The following is a 23,927-nucleotide window of genomic DNA, read 5'->3' as shown; positions in this document are numbered from 1 at the left end:
ACTCTCCTGGAGACACCGCTGCCAATCAGGGACAACATTTTCCATCTCTCCCTTTTGTCAGTCACATCCCTGAATGTGAAATCACTGCAGTACATCACAAACTACTGAACATGGCACCACCTGCAGCAAACCAACATACAAGGGAAGCTGACTTGTAGTGCTGACAGTAAACTTCAGCCCACTCATCAAGTCTTTGTGACTTCGTTTTCTAGGCCTGTTTTGGACAGCACAGTTGTCTGCAAGGCATATAAAACATACAGAGTGGCATTTGGCTTCGCTGAGAGGTTTATTTGCGTCCCGCCTCATGCTACTGGCTGTTTGGTGTATCATTCCACCCCTAAGGAGTTATACTGCATGGCAATGCATGAGCAAAGATGTAATATCTGAAAAGTAATCTGCCTCGTGACATATTACATTATTTATATCATAGGAGCATTGCATGCTGAAAGCAGAGATTGTTTACCTTGCTTTCTTTACTGCATCGAGATTTTTTTTAAAGTACTTCACTTAGGACTTCAAATCAGTGCTTAATTTGAGCCGGTGGTTTCGTGGAGGGCACCAGCACTTATTTTGAGGGCCGGCACTTTTTTTTCTGCATCAGGCATTTACTGTGAGCAAAAGATGCATATGGGAAAGACGGAGGAAGGGATAAATGAAAAAGGGTTGTTATGGGACGAACCAGAAAGCTGCAAGAGTGAGCTGAGGGGGCAGGGAGTGGCTGTAAATGGATTAAAGAGGCCCAAGATGGCTTTAGAATTACGCTGCCTCAGTTTTCAGTGTTCTTTGCAGCAGCTGCATGTTTCAAAGGAGAGTTTTGGGTGTCGGCACGTTTTTATTTACAAATTAAGCACTGCTTCACATGCAAGTCAGACGCAATGGTTTTGCCAATATTTGTTTAGCTCAGTTAGTTTTTTTTAAGTTACAACAAATTTTCATACAGTGAAGAGCATCTAAGCTTTACTTTGCCCACCGGGAATGAGCCTTAGATCACGAGCTCTGGAGCAAGTGGGTTTGTTTCCTTTTCAAAACATATCTCAGTCTCTATGGGGGTTTAGCAGAAAATACTGTTTGCCCTTGAGCATAGTGCCAAAAACGTTGCACCCACGGTAATCTTTTCCTCATGAAGTACTTGTCAGAAGCAGTGATGAGTCACTCTGAGACAAGAAAGGAAAGCACAAAGGGATACTGCCATTGACTGTTGTTCAGGTTGTTGTAAGGAATGTCAAAGGAACCTTATTGGTCATTGGGGATGAGACTTAGAGGAAGTGTAGACGGGTCTGGATCATGACTGCTCTTGCAGGTCTAGTCAGAATTTTGGGAATTCCACCTAACAAACTTTTGGGTAAATCTGTAAAGAAGTAATTGAAATAATTGGGCCTCGTTCACAAAAATGGTAACAACCTACACAGAGTGAGGTGTGTATTCGCCGCTTTCAACCATTGCTTCTTTTTGTCCAGCCTCTTATAGACATTGGCTTTAGACTTGGTCTCTCACATCTTGCTACAGACCTCTGAGAATTCATCTTTCACGCAATAATGCTGACTGCTTGGGTCTATCCTTTAGCGTCTACATCGAGGGTTCAAGTGACTAGCATAAAGGGACTGCTTTAAATCTACTGGTCTCTCTGTCCGCTTCTGCACACTTCCTCATGTCTGTCAAGCTTTACAATAATAATATTACATGCACGAATACATTAAACTGAGACCTATTGGCTTTGTCAATGCTTGATCTATGATTATTTACCAATACAGAAGAGAATTACAGCTGAATTTCCAGGCCTGATTCACAAAGCATTTTTGTGAATAGTTGTATTTTATTCTAGGTTTAGACATGATTTACTTATTTATTTTTAAGAGTAAGAATGGCACAGTCACATAGAACAGTTATATGAAGCACATTTGTATTTTTTTTAGAAAGCACATCTATTCATAGAAAAATGCTTTTTGAATGGGTAGGGATAATCGGGGTTAATTCAATTCTAAGGCAGGAATAAGCAACAACTGCTCTTTGGAAAAGCTTTTTGAATCTGTCTAAATTATGGTGTAATATCGGACAACCAGTTTTCTTCACTGGGGATGTCCTGGATGTACATCGAGAATTTTCCGTAAAGGTAACAGGTCACAAATATAACGCTGACCTGATATTCCAAAAGCAGTTTGAAGTAGGGAACCACATACAGGATTAGAGTCCCATTAACAGTGAGGATGGTGAAATTTTGTAATATTATACTTGATGATGAAAACTATATTGCCTACCTTTCTTTTTTAACATGATTACAATTACAGTTGTATAGAACGTTCTATGTATCTCCTCTTTTAGCATCCATTCAGGGACGTATCTGTGATGTGTGAACTTTATTACGGCGTGTAAGCAGTAGACTGGATTCAATTTTCTGTTTAATGACTCAAGTCACTAGGGTGTTATTGCAGTTTGATTGCTAGGTAGCCTAACAACTGTGTCATAACTCATAGAGCTGCTGCTCTCAGATGGGGAGAGGGGAGAAATGAGAAAAGCAGGGCAAAATCAGAGAAAGTCAGGGAAGAACTGCCTACAGGATGTAGTCCATTCAAGAAGACGCCAGTGGTTTGTCAGATACGTAGAGAGTTCAAACCACAGAGAGACAAGGAATTAGCCTAATTAGTCTGAGTTATCGGAGAGAAATGAGCTGTCAGAGCTAGAGAGGCCCCAGAGAGGCATAGTATAGTGAGTGAAATAATTAGTATGGTGATGCTTGTCTCTTTTTACATGTTATTTTATTTTGTTATAGCTATTTAAGAAGACAGCTAGGAAACATGAAGCTTCTTTGTCAGGAGCCAATATGTCTCAAAACCACAGGTCTTGCAGCAGAAAAGTTTAAACCACAATGTTCTAAAGACCCACTGCGAGAATGAAATACCCATCTGAGTCGCTATGGTCATGCTGCAACTCACAGGTTATTTAAAAGGAAGGTGAAGAAACATCCATACCTTCTTCTGAATTGAAATGCAAGGTATCAAAGGTCCTCGAGAACCAGCTTTCACTTTGTGAATGTGGGTTGTCAGCAGTGGGTGGAGCAAACAGCGTACCAGTGGAGCATGCATACACCTCCCAAGGCCATTCACAGAATGCCTATTTTATTTTTTCATTGCAGTGCCTACTGCTTTAAGGGACAGGAACTGAAAATATAAATAAGCATTGGCAAAGCCAAGAGGTCTTGCTTTGTTTTGCTACCAAGTGCAAACAAGGATATAAACAATTGTTGTTTGCCACATTAAATGCAGATCACTTCATTTAGTCAATGCTGGGACAAATGCAGCAAACATAAGTTTCCCCTTTATATAGAATACTTATAAGAGATAAATAATTATGTGACAACCAGTGTGATGACTTAGTGTAATTGTCAATGTAAAATAGTCCTGCATGCATTCCGATGAATGCATTTGCTATAAGGCGGAATGATACACAAAATAGGCAACACCATGAGGTGACTGAATCATACTCCACTGAGTGGAGACAAGTCCATTTTACTATATTTGAAAGAACTGGCACCAAGACGTCTTGAGAATGCTTTACTGTCAGGCCTAAAATGAGGCATTCTGCGAATGGCTACGTAGAGATGAGAATCTACTGTCCCTCGCTCGTGAGCATACCTGCATTTATAGCTCATTTGGTATGATTCTTAAACACAATCCCTTCTCATTAATATTAATGGGTCTCAAACCTGCAAAACGTACCTAATAGTCATTTTATCCCACAAAGGAGCTTTACATCTGTTGCTGTGCAAAATAAAGAATATGTCTCAAAATAGTTGGTGCGCCAAAACACAGACTGCTTTGCAACCCAATCTTTAGTGCATCAGTGCCTTCATACATACAGCGGAGGTATGATATGCGAGTATTGTAGCCAAAATATGGCCTGACAGAAATAACTTGCCCTAAACATTGTTTACTTAAATATTGCCATTTCGAAAATCTACACCCAACAGGACAATTTTTGTACAAGATGCTTAGGTCAGGACATTACTGCCAGGCTATATGTTTACAAATGATATTCTGACACACAACTCTAGAAGAAAAGTACTTTTCATGTTATGTCATTGCTTTATTGAAGTATTGAGCGAAATGTCAAACTATAGTCTTTCAATGAATGAGCAGATTCCTTTCTATTAATACAGCTGCTTAGTTTGGTATACCTGCGGAGGCAGGGACAGACGGAGTGGAAGGAAACATCACATTTAGGTACAAAAAGTAGGTCAAGGTATTTCACAAGTTGGACCAATTAAGGCGGGGTTAAAACAAATAGAAGATGTGGTTTCTGATTGCTCTGCTTTAAACATATATGTTCACAGCTAGAAAAACGTTATTGAAAAAGCACTCAAGATTGAAATGAAAAACTATTACAGAATTCTTCCTCCTCAAAAGCTTCTATACTGACGTGATCTCTTTGATATGGAACTGTGTTCTCTGTCTTCTACGTGATAAAGCATGACATTCCTTCCCGTAGGAAGATGAAAATGGATATCTGTTTAATAAATGTATTGTTTTCAAATAGGCCAAAAATCATAGCATCTTTCTAACTGTTAGACTGCCACACTTAGCTAACTTTTCCAAAGTTTTGTGCGTACCAAAACTAGTGACGAGTTGCCATTGCCTGCGAAATTCACAATAAAGGACTTAGGGGGTCATTCTGAGTTTGGCTGGCGGCGGGTGCCGCCAGCCAAACGGGAACCGCCAGAATACCGCTGCGCGGTCAAAAGACCACCGCGGTTATTCTGAGTTTCCCGCTGGGCGGGCGGGCGACCGCCAGAAGGCCGCCCGCCCGCCCAGCGGGAAACCCCATCCCACGAGGAAGCCGGCTCCGAATGGAGCCGGCGGAGTGGGAAGGGTGCGACGGGTACAGTTGCACCCGTCGCGATTTTCAGTGTCTGCTATGCAGACACTGAAAATCTTAGTGGGCCCCCAGGGGCCCCGCGACACCCGTTACCGCCAGCCAGTTTCTGGTGGTCAAGACCGCCAGAGCCAGGCTGGCGGTAAGGGGGTCGGAATCCCCGCCATGGAGGATTCCCCAGGGCAGCGGGAAACCGGCGGGACACCGCCAGTTTTCCGTTTCTGACCGCGGCTGTACCGCCGCGGTCAGAATGCTCATGGGAGCATCGCCAGCCTGTTGGCGGTGCTCCCGCGGTCGTTGGCCCTGGCGGTCCATGACCGCCAGGGTCAGAATGACCCCCTTAATGTCTGTGATTGTAATGACTGCTTACTAAAGGGGCACCGTAGATACATAGCTCCATTGCGTATTATAAGCCGGTGGTTACTGTAGGACCCACCGGCACTCTTTCTGCTAGGCACTAGGACTTACTTTTATCATCTGACTTTGAGCCAGAACAAGAGAAAGAAAAGCGGCAAAGGAGGGAGAAGGAGGAAGAGAAGGGCAAGGTGCTCTTTTTTTAACAGACTCTTATGGAACATGATATCTCAGCAGCTATAGGATCAATGTTCCTCTTTACCAGGGATGCTGGTCAAAGGTACATGGCATCCGTATATCTTGACACGAGTCTAAGGTGTGCTTCTTAGAAGCTCTGTTGGCATTGTAAATACATAACCGAATGCATAAAATTTAAAAACGTCTCGGGTGGCACCAGAGATAAATCTAGAAAAACCGAGTGCGCACTTTTGTTTTCTCATATGAATAGATGACATTTAATATGAAAAAGAAAATGTGAAAGGAAACCTTGTGTAAATCTTAAAAAGGAATTCCTGTATTGAGTGCTTGTAAGATCTGCCCAGAGCAGTATGGCTTTGTGACTGCCAGGTTGGGCTACTAACGCACTTCCTAATGAGATCTGCATCTGCAATTATCCTCTGCTCCTGAGGTTTCGCACAATTAAGTTGGACTTGTGTAACTTTTTACTTCATCATTGACAAGTCAGAAGAGAAGTAGGCCAAGCCCATTCCTTTTAGAGGAGCATTGTCTAGGTTTTTCAAAGGGGAAATCTCATCTTGGACAGCATTAACTTTGTTGCAAATTTGTTCTACTATTGATTCCAGATTATTGATAATATATATCAACATTCTGGAGACTATGTAGTCTATATTCCTACCCAGCACGAGAGTCTGTAATTGTGGTTTAAAGTGATCTATCACGGTCTAACTGTTGTATACTCAAGATTTAGTAGCATGAATACAGAGTTGAGTATGGAGTTGCATCTAATTAAAACACTGTCCGACCATGATAATGAAATAAGTAATATATAAGATATATAAGATAGAGGAAGATTAAAGTGTAAAATAAAATCAAGTAGATAGCCTGGATTATGATTTGGACCATCAGACCAGCTAATGAGCCCCAATGTAAATATAAAATTTAGAAAAGGCTTTGCTAGGCCTTTCTTCTCATGGCAGGGTGTCTAATAATAAAATCTATAACTCATCATCAAAACTGAAAAATACTTTCTCTTTTACATCATGTCTTTGCGTGCTACACATCTCAAAAGGGTTAGAATAGGAATGGCATATTTTTGAGTGAAAATGATTCAGTTTTTAATTGCTGTTGTTCTGCTTCAAATATCGTGCTGAATAGCTGCATGATTCAGCAATCATCTAGTGTTTATGCTGGTGTCCATGGCTGGTCAAAATAATGCCCACCTAGCCCAGTATCTGTGCGTGTAGTTTCAATCAGGTGCCTGGTGTCAGAAGTGTTAAATTAATTATTTAATAAACTTTGAGTATAGACATGAGTGTTATATTTAATTATATTAAGAGCTACAAACTTTGCTCCATTTTCAATTTAGTTTACATCTTATGTCCTTCTTCTAGGCATGTTTCGTGTCCTGCCATGCATCATTATTGTGCTCAAAGTACATACACATGAAATAATTTGTACATATATAATACTGACCATCCAGCAAGTTAGTTAGGGGTATAGGGTGACAATATTTGTTTTTAGAACTCCTTGAGAAGTCGTACACATTGAAGATAATGACTCATCTGTAATGTAAAAACAGGTTTGAAACTCATGAAAAGAGTTTCAAGAAACCATATCTTCATCCAAAAATATTTCACTAAAGTCAGATATCCCTACTATTTACTATATTTTTTATCTGGCGTCCCATTTTCTTTGGGTTACGGGCCGAGCCCTGTGAATGCATCATTGATCAGTAGGTCTAGTCTACAGTGAGCGGAATTTATGATGAGAGGCAAAAATTTGAGAGCAACCCTGGTCACAGCACGCAGACCTGTAACACACCATATTTATGTATTTAATTATTATGGAGTTTTCTAAGTGCCACAAATATTTCGTTTCGGTCTCATCCTCGATGTGTCAATGTTGCAGTGTGTGCATTTGTCACATACACTAAAAAAGGTAATTGTGGGAATTTGCCATTTCCACACCCTGTTTTTACAAAAGGACAACCAGTCAAGAGATTCATAAAGAAATACCCCAAACACAGATCCAGTATCAAACAGAAAATGTACTCCTCATAGAGCATACTAGGTTAACGAAATATACAGGGAATTGCATAAAGCAAAGTGGTAATTCAGTGCATTCTTTGGATCACATAGGCAGATGTTCTGAGTGCACCGAGAAATGAATCCAGAACCACGTGACTAGAGTTATACAGCACAGGCTACACCAACAATGGTAAAAACTTAGGGGCATATTTATACTCCGTTTGCGCCGAATTTGCGTCGTTTTTTTCGACGCAAATTCGGCGCAAAACTAACGCCATATTTATACTTTGGCGTTAGACGCGTCTAGCGCCAAACTATGAGTAAAGAGCGTCATTTTTTTGCGTGAACGCCTTCCTTGCGTTAATGAGATGCAAGGTAGGCGTTCCCGTCTAAAAAAATGACTGCGACGCAAATGCGTTGTATTTATACTCCCGGGCAAAAATGACGCCCGGGAGTGGGCGGGGCAAAAAACCCCGCATTTGCGCCGGATTTTAGCGCCTGGGTCAGGGCAGGTGTTAAGGGACCTGTGGGCTCAAAATGAGCCCACAGCTGCCCTCCCATGCCCCCAGGGACCCCCCCTGCCACCCTTGCCCACCCCAGGAGGACACCCAAGGCTGGAGGGACCCACCCCAGGGACATTCAGGTAAGTTCAGGTAAGTATAATTTTTTTTTTTTTTTTTTTTTTTTTGGCATAGGGGGGCCTGATTTGTGCCCCCCTACATGCCACAATGCCCAATGACCATGCCCAGGGGACATAAGTCCCCTGGGCATGGCCATTGGGCAAGGGGGCATGACTCCTGTCTTTACTAAGACAGGAGTCATGTAAATGGCGTCTGGGCGTCGTTAAAAATGGCGCAAATCGGGTGGAGGCGATTTTTTGCGTCAACCTGACTTGCACCATTTTTAAGACGCCCTAGCGCCATTTTTCCCAACGCCGGCGCTGCCTGGTGTACGTGGTTTTTTTCCACGCACACCAGGCAGCGCCGGTCTGCTTGGGCCGGCTAACGCCATTCAATAAATACGGCGCCCGCATGGTGCTTCAGAATGGCGTTAGCCGGCGCAAAAATTTTTGACGCTAAACTGCGTTAGCGCAGTTTAGCGTCAAAAAGTATAAATACGGGCCTTAAAGACTACAAATAAAGTAAGTGTTATCATGCAATGCACTGCCCATGAGGCACTGGGGTCAGTTGAGTGCTAGGATGTGAGGCATTGTGCCCCCATCCTCCTTCTGTTTAAAAAAGCTCTTTTAAGCTACTGAGCTGATGAGCTCGTGTTGATGCATCTGATCGCAGTGAGTGGTACAGAGACCTGAGAAGACTTTAGGCAGCATTTCCAGCACTCCCAAAATGACTTGTTGCTCTCTATTGATGAAGGAGTGAATCCAAAAACGCAAGTCTAGAGTTACATACCACAGGCTGCACCAACAAGAGTGAAAAATTAAAGACTACTACTGAAGTGTTATCATGCACTGCATTTACCCAGAAACAGTGGAGCAAACTGAGAGCTGGGATGTGAGTCAGTGTGCTTCCATCCTCCTTCTGTTAGGTAAAGATGTACCTTTGATCTTACGGTTCCAAACCCAAAGTAATAATTAATCAGGCAGACAAAAACGGTTTGAAATAAACACAAAGCCTTCTCATACGATTTCAGTGCAATGATGTGTAATTCACAGAGTATTTAAACAGCTAAATCCACTTGTAGGCAAAGCCCATTAAACAATCAGACAAACACTTTTAAGCTAAACTTGCAGGTATGGTCCAACACACTCTGGCCTTCCACTTAGTACCCGTTTAGATCTTATGGCTTTATTATGGTGGAGGCTTTGAGAGACTCATCTGAGGGTAGGGCCAAATACACCTCTTATTTCAAATAAATATTAGAGACTTTTGAGCGTGATCTCCTGAGTTTTCTCATTAATCGTTATTATTGCATGTTTTGTTTTCATTCTATGCGATAAATTCAGATAAATTGTTTGTGTTCTAAATCCAATTTATTGTAGTATGATTGGTTAATTTGATGAAATAAAGTTGTATCTCATCATAACATTACATAGCTGTAGTTTGACTAGTTAATTTGATGCAACCAAATTGCATTCCAACACACCATAACATAGCCAATACGTGTTTCGCCCTGTCCTGGCATGCGGTCCTGGGGGTTTCTCAAGGCTATCTAGGAAAAGAAAAGAAAGGGACTTTAAGGAAAGCATTGTTATATTCTGTGTTGATGCATGCAAAAGTGTGTGTGTAAGCTCCAAAAATATCTGTGTTTTGCATGCATCAACACAGAATATGTCTATGTTATGACATGATGGAATACAATTTGGTTGCATCGAATTAACTAGTCATACTACACCTCTAGAAAGACCCTGTCAAATCTGCTGTGGTTAATTTTACGGGCAAACCACCCACGTTAAAAGAACCAAAATCGACAGAGAAATTAAAACAGCCGTCGTAACCAGGTGTGGTGGCAGCCGCAGTTATTTCTAATAGCGTCACCAAACACCACCCAATGTGTGGCAGTAGCCGCCATTATTTCTGGAAACAAGACATCACCAAAAATAAACAACATACCTAGCGGGGAGTGAAAGCAAACAAGCACAGTAGTGAGATCAAAGAACTACGGATCCAAATGAAACAAAGGCCTTTGATTGGACAATTTCAAAATGCACATCTGCAAAAGGCGTTCCCATTCATAAAGGCAGCTGTGCACTATCTTCGTTGTGCACTCTACACTTTGCAGATACAAGTTGGGGAATGGGGAGCCTGCAGATGAATGAGCGATTCAACATGGGCTGCTGCTGGTCCGAAGCCATTGTGTTGCACAATCAGTGATCGTAAATTGCGAAGCATGCAGCAACATAGGGGCATATTTATACTCTGTTTGCGCCGGAATTGCGTCATTTTTTTTTACGCAAATCCGACGCAAAGCTAACTCCATATTTATACTTTGGCGTTAGACCCGTCTAGCACCAAAGATCTTGGAGTTAGCGTCATTTTTTAGCGTGGACACCTACCTTGCGTTAATGATATGGAAGGTAGGCGTTCCCGTCTAAAAAATGACTCCAAGGCATGTGCGCCTTATTTAAACTCCCGTGCAAAAATGGCGCACGGGAGTGGGCAGGTCAAAAAAAATGACGTCCAGCCGCTTTTGCGTCATTTTTTAGCGCCTTGTCAGGGCAGGCATTAAGGGACCTGTGGGCTCGGAAGGAGCCCAGAGGTGCCCTCCCCTGCCCCCAGGGACACCCCCTGCCACCCTTGCCCACCCCAGGAGGACACCCAAGGATGGAGGGACCCATCCCAGGGAACTGAAGGTAAGTTCAGGTAAGTATTTTTATTTTTATTTTTTTGTAGCATAGGGAGGCCTGATTTGTGCCCCCCTACATGCCACTATGCCCAATGACCATGCCCAGGGGACATAAGTCCCCTGGGCATGGCCATTGGGCAAGGGGGCATGACTCCTGTCTTTGCTAAGACAGGAGTCATGTCAATGGAGGGTGGGAGTAAAAAAAAATGGCGCTAATCGAGTTGAGGCAGATTTTTTGCCTCAGACTGACTTGCCCCATTTTTTGACGCCCAAGGTCCATTTTCCCCTATGCCGGCGCTGCCTGGTGTGGGTCATTTTTTTTTGACGCACACCAGTCAGCTCCGCCGGCTAACGTCATTTCATAAATAAGGTGCCCGCATGGCGCTTTGGAATGGCGTTAGCCGGCGTTAACATTTTTGATGCACAACTGCGTTGGCGCAGTTGTGCGTCACAAAGTATAAATACGGGCCATAGTGTGCTGATAGTGAGGGCACGCAGAAACTGAGGCCTTACTCCACACATCCTGCGATAGAACATGGAGGAGCTCCTTCCCAGGACAGCTAGATTTGCTTTGCATGATGATGTTACAATATGTTTTGATTCGATTATTTATACAGTAGTAATATATACTGGTTACTTGGCGCTAAGAACAGAAGACGAAATCAAGGGAGGACCAATATGAAAAAAACAATAGTCTGCCAGAATAGAAATGTCTTCAGAGACTTTCAAAGGAATATGGAGGAATCAATCCATTGAATTGAACCCATGATTGCTTTTAAGTTTGGGGCCCAGAACATCTAAGAGCACCATCCTGACAGGACATATTAACCGTCAGAGGCAACCAAAGAAACAGAGACTCAAAGTTAAGAGCTATTAAAGTAATATAGGGAGGATTAAAGGGGGTAAGGAAAGACTGAGCAGAATTATAAAAGGCTTTAGGCATTAGGCAAATGCATTTAAATTGGCATCGCTGCTCCATTCGCAGGCAGTGCAGGACTTTTGGTGTTTCAGAAAATGTCTCAAAATTTAAAAGATGGAAAACAAGGAGAGTTCTAGCATTCTGTACTCTGAAGTTTTGTTAGGAAGTATGCCTAAATACCCAGGTACAAAAAAACACAATAATCCATCTTTGAGAGTGAGGTGGCACTCTGGACAAAAAAGATGGATTGAAGCGGTTCCGAATAATTACCAGTGGCTGAGATTAATTCAAGCATCCCACTCTTCACGTTCCTATTTAATTCAGTGTGACACCATAAGTGTGATGGGTGAGCCAGGGCGAAACCTGTATTGGGCTACTTGTGTTCTGGTTTGATGAGGGCCTGGAATGGCAGTTCGGGCAGGACTTTTTCTACAGGATCACAGCTAAATTGCATGTGGATGGGTCTAATCTGAGGCAGCATTGTGGGCAAGGAAACAATGGGTTAGAGTGTGCTCCATGTAATTACCCGTGTTTAAGATTAACTCAAGCATCCCACCTATCACTTTTTGTTTACTTTACTGCGATGCCTTAAGTGCAAAGAATATGACCTGCCATAGTTCTCGTGTTGATTTTGATATTGGAGCCAAGTTGCACCTGATTGAGGAGTCCCAACTAGGATGAAACTGGTCTTGGGGTGCTTATGTTCCAGTTCAGAGAGGACCTGGCAGTCCGGGCTGGACTGTTCCTACTGGAGCAGGATTGAAGCTGATTTGGGTAAGGATGGGGCTTATCTGAGGTGGCATTGAGGGCAAAAAAATATGGACTGGGAAGTGGCACTCAGTAATTGACAGTGGAAGAGATTAATTTAAGCATCCCACCCATCACTTGTTTGTTTACTTCAGTATGATGCCTTATGTGCAGCGGGTATGCCCAGAAATGGGTCCTGTGCTCACTTTGCCACTAGAACCAAGCTGCATCGGCATCCCACGGAAGAGCCAAAACTAGGACAAAATCAGTCTTGTGGTTACCTATGTTCTGGGTCTAAGAGGGCCTGGCTTGACAGTTTGGGCAAGGCAGTTCTTATTAGAGCAGCATCAACTCCAACACAAAGACCGCCTCAACAGGCCAGGCGGTGGCATCGCCATCCTACACAGAGACACCATCAAAGTCACCACCAGCTCCCAAGACACAATCGGCAACACTGAACACATGCACTTCCTGATCCACATCAACAACAACTCCATCCTCAGAGGTACACTAATCTACAGACCACCCGGACCACGCCCGCCTTCTGCGACACCATCGCCGACAGCATCAGCCCGTACGCCCTCACCTCCACAGACTACATCATCCTCTGTGATTTCAACTTTCACCTAGAAAACCCAAAAGACCACAACACTACCTCCCTCATAGACAACCTCAACAACCTCGGACTCAAACAACTGGTCACCGCACCCACCCACTCAGCAGGACACACGCTGGACGCAATTTTCACCTCAAGCCAACACATAGCCTACACCCACACCACGAACCCCTCTGGACTGACCACCGCTGCGTCCACTTCTCCTTCACCAAACCCCCCACACACTACCATCAACACACCACACCCTACCGCATGTGGGACAAGATCCCCACAGATCAACTAAACTCCCAACTGACCCATAACCCCCCCACACCAACGACCCCAACACAGGAGCACACAACTTCTCCAAATGGATCACTACCTGCCCAGACACACTAGCCCCGATCAGAAAGCACATCACCACCCGCAACATCAAGAACGCCCCATGGTTCACCCCTGAACTCCAAGCGCAAATGCCGCCAAGCTGAGAAAATATGGAGACTAGAACCCTCCTCAACCAACTTCTCCACCCTCAAAACCACCATTCGCACCCATCACCAACTCATACGCACCGCCAAAAGAGATCACTACAGGACACGCCTTGACAACAACTCTCAAAACAGCAAAGAACTCTTCACCATCATCAATGAACTTGCCAAACCCAAAGCCAGCAACATAGACCTCACACACACAGCCCCTATGTGATGCCCTTTCCAACCACTTCCTCCACAAAATCCTGGACATCCACAACAGCTTCATATCACACACACCCACCACACATACCCCTCACTCACCCAACTCAACCCCCACTCTAGACCCCCCCACCACACTATCCACATGGACCCCTACCACACACGAAGAAACCGAAAAAAACATGAACTCTATCCACTCCGGTTCCCCCTCCGACCCCTGTACACACCGCATCTACAACAAAGCTAGCCCTACCATCGCCCCCATACTCTACAACATAATCAACTCCTCTTTTGACTCCGCCACCTACCCAGACTCCTGGAAGCATGCAGAAATTACCACTCTCCTAAAAAAAAAAAAAGGCGACCCGGAGATCCTCTCCAACTACCGCCCATCTCCCTCCTCCTTTTCCCCGCCAAGGTTGCAGAGAAATTAGTCAACACCTGCCTATCCCACTTCCTCAAAGCAACCAACACCGTTAACCCCTCTCAATCTGGGTTCCGCAAGAACCACAGCACAGAAATCGCCCTCATCGCATGCACTGGGGACATCAGGACCAAAGTCGACAAAGGCGAGACCGTCGCACTCATCCTCCTAGACCTCTCTGCAGCTTTTGACACCGTCTGCCACCACACACTCCGCACACGCCTCCACAACATAGGAATCTGCCACAAAGCCCTAGACTGGCTCACCTCTTTCATCACCGACCGAACCCAGAGAGTCCGCCTTCTCCCCTTCCACCCCAACACTACCAAGATCACCTGGGGAGTCCCCCAAGGGTCCTCCCTCAGCCCCACACCCTTCAACATCTACATGATCCCCCTAGCCAACATTCTCCGAGCACACGGAATCACTATCCTCTCCTATGCAGATGACACCCAACTCATCCTCTCCCTCACCCGCAACCCCACCACCGCCAAAACCAACCTACACGCCGCTCTCCTAGACACTGCCAACTGGATGACCACCTCAAGCTCAACTCAAACAAAACCAAAATCACCATCTTTGGCCCCAACAAAACCACATGGGACGACTCCTGGTGGCCCACCGCCCTAGGCCCCGCACCCACCTCCGCAACCCATGCACGCAACCTCGGCATCATCCTCGACCCCTCCCTCTCCATGACACAGCAAATCAATGCTCTAACCTCCTCCTGCTTCCACACACTCCGCACTCTAAACAAATCCTTCAAATGGATCCCCCCAGAAACCAGAAAGACAGTCACCCACGCACTCATCAGCAGCAGATTGGACTACGGCAACGCCCTCTACGCCGGCACCACACTCAAACTCAAACGCAAACTCCAAAGAATCCAGAACACAGCTGTGTGCCTCGTCCTTGGCCTCCCCCGCCATGAACGAATCTCACCACACCTCAAATCCCTTCACTGGCTCCCCATAGACAAGAGAATAACATTCAAGATCCTCATCCATGCACACAAATCCGTCCACAACACCGGCCCAACCTACCTCAATGAAAGAGTAAACTTTCACACTCCCACACGCAACCTCCGATCAGCCGACCTCGCCCTAGCCACAGTCCCCCGCATCCAGTGCACCACCACAGGAGGCAGGTCTTTCTCCTACCTCACCCCCAAAACCTGGAACTCCCTCCTCACCGACCTTCACAAAACCAAAGACCTACTGATCTTCAGAAGGAACCTCAAGACATGGCTGTTCGACCAGTGACCCTCCCTGCTCCCCCCCTGTTCCCCCCCCCCAGCGCCTTGAGACCCTCGCGGGTGAGTAGCGCGCTCTACAAATTTCTTTGATTGATTGATTGAAGGTTAATTTGTGGAAGGCGGGATCTAATATAAGGTGGCATTGTGGGGAAAAAAATTGACTAGGGTGCACCCCCAAGTAATTACCAGTGGCTGGGATTGGTTCAAGCATGTCGCCCATCACCTTTTTGATTACATTTTTGTAACATGTGCATTACACTGAATTTAAAAAAGTGCGAAAAGAGAGTATTTTGGCTGGTCACAAGCCCCTATAAATGATTCTGCTCAATGCCAGGTGCCAGCAGAACAAGCACTGAATCTTCCTTGTCCTTACAAATGTGCAGAACAACAGTGGAAGAAATGTGCCTCTTTTGGAACCTATAAAAAACTAGCTGTTTAGCCAAAATCAAATCCTGAATTAAGCCAGGTTTGAGCAGAAGCACCGAAGATCCACGATGAGAAGAGACATGGACTGTTTCGAAAATCATTTAACATTTAATATTGATTTTTTTTCCTTGGAGGGTTCTAGAGCATATCTACACTGCCTGTACTAGTCCCCCCCCCGCACCCTCCAATACCGCAAGTGATTATGAGTCGATTTGAAATTTAGAACCAGTTCTCTGCTCACTTTTTCCGATCCACTCACAATCTGAATCTGTGCCAGTAGTCCATACACAGCATATTTTTATGTTGGGAATATGTTGGGAAAGATACCTCAGTGGCTTCGAATAGCACATTAAGCTAAGCGAAAGCATTGTATAAAAACATGAATAATCATGTATTATTGAAAGTTAAGTGCGCGTGTAGCCAATGCCTACAAAGACACCGATCAAGCTTTTTTTGGATTGTTAATAAATCGAATGGTATATAGTGTTGCATGCTCAAAGTCGCAAAGATCTGTAATCCTGTTAATCGAACCAAGCACAATATATCAGTTGATCAGCCTGTAAACCGAAGGGCTGTTGTAATTGCTAATATTTTAAAAAAATGCAACCAGATGGAAAGCAGGATTTCAGGTCTTATTCATACTTGCGTGGTGTGCTAATGTAACTGTGGGGAAAACCAGGCTTGGCTGCAGTTCCACACATCACCGGAAGGTGGGTCTGTCTCATTACCAGTGCTACACAAAGCCGCATCGAAAGTCTTTTATACATTCAAAACTGGGACAATTCCGTTTAGAAAACACTTAAGTATTTTTTCGCAGTTTTCTAAGCCTTTGAAATTCCGAATGGTCTACCCTGATTGTTTATTCAGCGACACTGCTTTTTAGGAAACGTTCAATACCTTTTGTGAATTAGCACATTTGAGACTTTGTGGAAATAGCAAGTAAGCGCTGGTTGTTAAAGGTGTACTACACTACGAAGGCATGTACCAAGAGCCATAGACAAAGCATTCGGAAGCTTGAAAATGTATGAAATATGTCGAAAAAAATACACACAGAAAATGATATTTTGTCATTTACTATGCAAAATGTTTTATCGGAACTGATAAAAATGTGGGGGTTACCTGTGTCGAAACTGGGTGATGGTGTCTCTTCTACACGCACGGTTAACTGGGATAGTTGACTAAAGTCCTCACTATGAGGGGCCCCAGAACAGGCCGGGTATTCCCTACCCCAGAGATACTGATACGGGGATACAGGTAACTACAGGGGTGTGGAAAATCCGGTGGGTTACAAGTTGGACCCAGAGTGTCACTAAGGCCCTCATTAGGAGTGGCCTCAAATGCCCCTGTCGGATTTGATAGATCGGTGGAAATCGTCATAGATTGGAACTGAGAGATCTGTGGAAACATCATGGCTCTGTTTACTTTCACCTGCACATTTCAACTGCTGCTAAGAACAGTCAAAACCTGCGTGTGAAATGAGGAACTAGAAGAGAAATCAGTCCCAGAATTATAATTTTCCCGAAAATTGCTAATTTCTTGGGGACATTCAGCTGTCAACTTGTAATGGACTGTGTTAGCCCCACCCATCTTGTCCAGGTATCGATAATACCCACAGAGTTACCTGTACATGGTTATTTGTATCTTTTGAGGAGGGAAAATGCAGCTGGGGGTTAAAAAAATTATAGCCCATTCAGCAGGCCACTCATAATGAGGGCCTAAGAAAGCAAGACTTCCCATAGGAACTGGTGATTCTGGGTCTATTTCCTGTGGTAAATCCTCATTTTGGCTGGACTTCCACCCAGGTTCTTGGGCAGCTTTTAGCGGCTCAAAACTCTGTGTGAAAAAAACGTGTGATTCAAATGGGGTCTGGCCCCGTAGGAATTCAGAGGCCTCTCATACTGAGGACCTTAGTTTGGAGTCTGCCACCACTGAGTGTAATATTTATAGTATCCGATAGCAAAAACTCAACTGAGGTGTTCAGTATTTACAGGGTGTGATAATCATCGCCTATCACAAGTTTTGTGATACAATGATCCAATTCTTCTGGTAGTTCCTCATTTCTCCCACACTTTTACACAGAAAAGTTGTCAGTTTTCAATGTCAACATAACTGCTCTTACCAGCCCCATCGGAATTAGAGAGGTCACTAGTAATGAGGGCCAATAGGATTACACGGCGGCTGATGTCACTCCAGAGTGCCCTGGGGCAGCGCTTTAAGGATGCGCCCCCTACCTTCGCCGAAGAACAGGGCTCTTAGGGCCATATTTATACTTTTTGACACATAACTGCGCCAACGCAGTGGTGCGTCAAAAATGTTAACGCCGGCTAACGCCATTCCAAAGCGCCATGCGGGCGCCTTATTTATGGAATGACGTTAGCCGGCGGAGCTGACTGGTGTGCGTCAAAAAAAATGACCCACACCAGGCAGCACCGGCGTAGGGGAAAATGGAGCTTGGGCGTCAAAAAATGGGGCAATCTATCAGGCAAAAAATCTGCCTCAACCCGATTAGCGCCATTTTTTTTTACTCCCACCCTCCATTGACATGACTCCTGTCTTAGCAAAGACAGGAGTCATGCCCCCTTGCCCAATGGCCATGCCCAGGGGACTTATGTCCCCTGGGCATGGTCATTGGGCATAGTGGCATGTAGGGGGGCACAAATCAGGCCCCCCTATGCCACCATTTTTTTTTTTTAAATTACTTACCTGAACTTACCTTAAGTTCCCTGGGATGGGTCCCTCCATCCTTGGGTGTCCTCCTGGGGTGGGCAAGGGTGGCAGGGGGTGTCCCTGGGGGCAGGGGAGGGCACCTCTGGGCTCCTTCCGAGCCCACAGGTCCCTTAACGCCTGCCCTGACCAGGCGCTAAAAAATTACGCAAAAGCGGCTGGACGTCATTTTTTGGACCCGCCCACTCCTGTGCGCCATTTTTGCACGGGAGTTTAAATAAGGCGCACATGCCTTGGAGTCATTTTTTAGACGGGAACGCCTACCTTGCATATCATTAACGCAAGGTAGGTGTCCACGCTAAAAAATGACGCTAACTCCAAGATCTTTGGCGCTAGACGGGTCTAACGCCAAAGTATAAATATGGAGTTAGCTTTGCGTCGGATTTGCGTTAAAAAAAACGACGCAATTCTGGCGCAAACAGAGTATAAATATGCCCCTTAATGCCTTAATATCAAGGTGAAATGATCCATGTGCTTGCAGAGCATACGGGAGATCACCGTTTCTAATAAAGCTGTCCAAACGTTATGACAAGGCCTAGAACACAGGAACCGGTGATGCGCCGGCAGCCTCGCCTGTCCTTAGCTGTGTTCACATTTAGACCTATTAAGCACTGCCACGCTCCTCGATGGAACTTTCCTCCGCGGACTGGACTGCTTATCATTCCCAGTGCTAAAGCAGATGTGTGTAACGAATAGAACAATATTCAGAGTATTTACTATTTCACACAGCACCCCTCCCGCAAATACCACGATTCCCCAGCAAGCCTTGGTTCTGCCGACGCGTCATGGGCCCTAGTGCAATGAAATAAATGCACCCCCCTCCCCCAACACACGGGCCACTCTTTCAACGGTAAAATACAGCAATAGTCAGGGTTCAGTTGGCCCCTGGGCCCTGGTGACACTGCACCTGCTACATCAATGAAGCTACTACCCTGGTTTACGCTTCGTGTTTGAAAGTAGGGAGTGTGAGATTAGCAATCTGTGATAAAAATAATGATTTAACAACGGTTTTTACACTGAAAAACATATACTATTAATTGAGTCTAAATACACAGAAAGATGATTGCCTGTTTTTAATGTCATTTATTATGCGTTTGCAGAGATGTAGGGGCAGGCCTGGGGAATACCAAATAAAAAATGCAGCTTTCTATCTTCTAAGCAAGAGGCTAACTACATTGATAAACAATGAAAAGAGTGCGCCCACAAAGAAATGCACGTGCAAAGAGACGCACAGATCTACTAACACACACAAAACTTGAACACAGACTCCTAACCACACACAATGGTGCACAAACACATAAACGCAAACAGAAAAAACTCCCACCCACAAACAAATATTCAAATACACGAGCACAAACATACACACGTAAACCAGCATACACCTCACTGACACTGAGGCAAATAGGTAGTAATGAAACACTGGAATGACAGCGAGCTACACCGGTTAGGGAATGAGGATTTCCAAGTATTACAGCAACACGTAGGATGGGACCCTAACTTGGCGCCGTGTCCAAGAGGTTTCGTTCTCAATAACTATGCAGCCCGATGTTGCATGGGCAGAGACCAGGGATGACGACCGTTAAGACTCACAGCGGGTCAGTGAGAGACAGGAAAGCTCTGATCTCTGCTGTGGTTTAGCCCACAGGCGCAGACAATATGCGCGTGCCCTGAAAAGCGGGCTATAAATTAATATTCAAACATCACGGACAGGATCACACTTGTCCCTTACAGCCCCTCGACAGAGGTCACCGAACAGTGTTTTAACTAAAAACAACGTCCGTGCGCAGAGATCGCCGTCTCCAGCCTCAGTCTGACTAGAGGGCAGTTACCTACTGAAGTCTGTATTCAATGGGCGGGAAGCGCTGTGAGGGGTCACCGGAAGGAACCGAGGAACAGCAGCAAAGACACGGGTGGGGGGTAGGGGTAGGGGTAGGTAGAGAGAGGGAGATGGGCAAACGGATAAGGAAATGGTCAGGAAGGACACGTGAGACTGAAGGAAGCGAAAGGGCACCTGGAGAAGAAGAGATAACAACACAGCGTGAGAACGGGAAACACCAGGATTACACCAGACGTAGCAAGCTGTTGAAGGACAAGAAAAAAAAGATAAGAGGACCAGAAATGGGGACAGTGACAAAAATGTCAGTCTTATGAGCTGCAATAAAGCGTTTAGAAACCGTGTTTTTGGATGTGAGGATATGTAAACGGAGCTCTCTGCTTTGATGTTTCGGTTAATAAAATAATTTCATTTGTTGTAATCAATTTATTGCACACGCTAGGTTTCGTGAGAAGATTCAAAGCGCTAAGCATTTATCTGCTCCTGGAAGCCACTGACGCTTTCCAGGAGCACACAACAAACAATACTCTGTCTCGTTTCCCGGTGTGAGCAACGCTCTCGGATAAACTGCAACAAAAGCAACTTCCAAGCTCCAGAGGCGATTGCAGCCACCGCTGAGAGTGGATGAATGTCTTTGTCAAATCAATGAACGCGCCGCTGCCTTCCTTGGCCTGGATTGCGCCTGCTGTGTGAAAGCACTGAATAAATGGCATGCACTGCACAGTAGCTTCCATGCACTAAGGCATGCATGGCTTAGCAGTCTACAAAAACCCCTAAGAGGCATGCAATACTCAGCAATCAGCGTGCACAAATGTATCAGAAGGATGTATGGCTCAGCAATGTGCACTATTGCACTGTTCCGACACATGCAGGCAGCAGTATTCATGCATCACACATATTCTGCACGTAGGAAGAATGGGAGGCGATCTCGGTGCGCGCGTCTGCACACACAATCATGCTGTGTAAAAGGCATGCACGGATCATGTCTGTGCGCGCAACTGCCTTATATAAGACGCAAACAGCGCAGACGTGCACAACTGCGCCGTATCGGTCTCTATACTCATGTATCACGGCAGTCTGTATAAAGCATGTATGGCACACGTGTGTGTATAATTGTACTGTGTAAAAAGAACGTACGGCTTGCAGTATGCAAACATTATTTTCACAGCAAGCATTTAAGGCCTAACACTATGCTCAAATGCAACGCAAACGAAGCATGTAGTTAGATCAGGCGTGTTACACAGTTGGTTATACGAGTCGGGGTGCGGCTTTTTGCACACAACTGGTCGGTATATGAAAAATATGGATCAACGGTGTGCACAACTGCACAGTATCATAAGCATGCCCGGTTATGGAATGTACAGAACGAACTGGTAAATGAAGTAGGGAAGGCACGACAGAGGGTGTGTGCGCGTGTGCACGTGTACCCGATTGAAGGTATTCGAGGTTCAGCAGTGTGGGCACACTTGGAATGAAGACGGAGCATGGATGGTTCAGCAGTGTGCACATCTACCCAGTGTACGAGGAATGTTTGGCTCAGTAGTGCTTGCCCAACTACAGTACCTAGAAGTACGCAAAGCAAAGCCGCGAGTGTGCGTATATAACTGCCTGACTGGAAGCATTCAATCTTCAGCAGTGGGGTCACAGTCGTGATGTACAGAAAGGATGCATGGCTCATCAGGGTGCTAAACTGCAACCAAAGAAGCATGCGTGTGCACTACAGCACAGTACAGTATGCATACAAGGCGCAGCAGAGTGTGCACAAGGGTACAGTAAATGAAACGTGCTTGCCTCAGAAACGAAAACCAAAGGCGTATTAGGAGAATACACGGTTTTAGTAAAGAGTACGTGCAAGACGAGTATTTAGCTCCTGTTGGTATATAGCAGGAATGCCACGGTTAATTGTGCGTGAAAGCCCTAATCCTGGATGTCAGGTACTGCCCTATTTTCCTCCTGCGTATGAGCACACAATTTAGGGGGGGGTGGATGCTAACCCCCGTGTGAAGGATGGGCACGCATAGCGTTCTGGTTGTTAGAAAGCATAGGCTGCTCTCCTGCCAGTTTTGTGACCCTGTCTGCGCAGGGCTTTCCTCAGCGCACAGAATGCGGATCAGAGCAGAGAAGGCACTTCATGCCCTAACAACAGCAAGCCCTTCACAAATAACAGAGAAGGCACTTCATGCCCTGACATCAGCAAGCCCTTCACAAATCACGGCACAACAAGCAAGTACTTCTCCCCTAAGCACATGGTCACTGAGTGTGTCAGCCCCAGTGCCCTGTCCGTGCTCTGCCATGTGCACATGCAGCCCCCAAATGCAGAGTGCGGCAGTTACCTGGCTGGCGTCGGTGTGGGGGCTCCCACGAAGCTCACTGTGTAGAGGGGGCCCAGGGGCTGCAGCAGGGCTGCTGCGGGGGCTGTGCGCTGACCATTGAGGAGAGCGCTGCGCGGTGCTGCCGCCGCCGCGAGACGGGCATGCTGCTCGGGCTCCGAGCCTCTGCTCTGCCACTGCCTTCGCCCGGCAAGGGCACGAGCACAGGAGTGGCGCGCGCGGGCTGCTTAGAGCGCGCGCCCCTTCTCCCTGTCTCAATTGTAAACGGAAGAAGGCACGCGGGATGCACGCGCAGAGCACGCGCGCGGTTTACCCCAGCTCATTGTTCCGTGGAGCAGCGGGTGCCCCGGTGAATCGAGTCATACCCTGGGAGAGGGCGTACAAGCCAGGCCAAAACTGAAACAAAAAACACACCTTATACTCGACGGCCGCATTTAGTGATGTACAGCCTCTCGAGTTTGGAAGAATAATGTTTTGATATTCTATTGCGAAATCACTATCCATCTTCAAACATTATTTTTGTAAGTTAACCGATTTGCCATTACCTGGAGTTTTGTAGACGTGTGCAAGCCATTAAATCAATAAGGGAAAGGGAGCTAGGGGTCTAGACGGCAGTTTTCTAACAGTCAAAGCAAGAGGCGACCCATAAAAAATTATGACATGTAAAGAGGACATAGAAAATATCATTCCCAGTGATATGATACCACACTTTCATTTTTTTTTAAATATGCTTGTTATGCACTTACGTACATTAAGTCACTGTTTTCACATTTGTTAATATTATTCGTTTTCAAACATGAACTTCTGCATGCTCTAACATTACTGCCTTGAGTGAACCAAGAGAAGATTGCGTGTAATGTGTATTATGCTCGTGGCCAGTAATCTCGTTGCAAGTAGATCACAATTATTGTTTAGTATACTATGCACCAGCAAGGTTTTTATGTAGCGCACTCAGAACTGTAGTCCTTCAAGGTGCTCTCAGATCTAACAATTAGTCAAAATGAGGCACAATGAAGTAAACTGATTTGCAGAGAATCACACAATTTAGCCAAGTGGGGAAGCTGGAATTTTATCATAGGTTTCCTGGCTGCTTGTGTAACTCATCACTAGAAGAATAAATTCTCTCTCCTTTTCAGCAGCAAAGGTTGATGTTTTGTGACTATTCATCTCATGATCCATTTTAGCACACTATGTTCTACGAGTATAAGTATCACAGGTTAATTCAATCTGATAGAATATATGTATATAATG

General features: G+C 45.2%; 1 protein-coding gene across 5 annotated transcripts in view; it reads right to left on the bottom strand.

Annotated features, from left to right (window-relative positions):
- The window catches only part of ST6GAL2 (ST6 beta-galactoside alpha-2,6-sialyltransferase 2), a 268,350-nt gene extending 245,398 nt beyond the window's left edge, over positions 1-22,952 (bottom strand). For 2 of the 5 annotated variants that reach the window (XM_069204461.1, XM_069204462.1), the window contains exon 1: positions 22,680-22,902. The gene's annotated coding sequence lies outside the window, so the exon portion shown is untranslated. Of the gene's footprint in view, positions 1-22,679 lie in introns of all 5 variants that reach the window. The other 3 variants (XM_069204460.1, XM_069204459.1, XM_069204458.1) reach the window with 2 other exon arrangements.
- Positions 22,953-23,927: the final 975 nt, after the last annotated feature.

This window comes from Pleurodeles waltl, chromosome 8, assembly GCF_031143425.1.
Source record: "Pleurodeles waltl isolate 20211129_DDA chromosome 8, aPleWal1.hap1.20221129, whole genome shotgun sequence".
Lineage (NCBI taxonomy): Eukaryota > Metazoa > Chordata > Amphibia > Caudata > Salamandridae > Pleurodeles > Pleurodeles waltl.
Note: the sequence above shows the minus strand (reverse complement) of the source record. Positions and strands in the feature narration are given on the sequence as shown.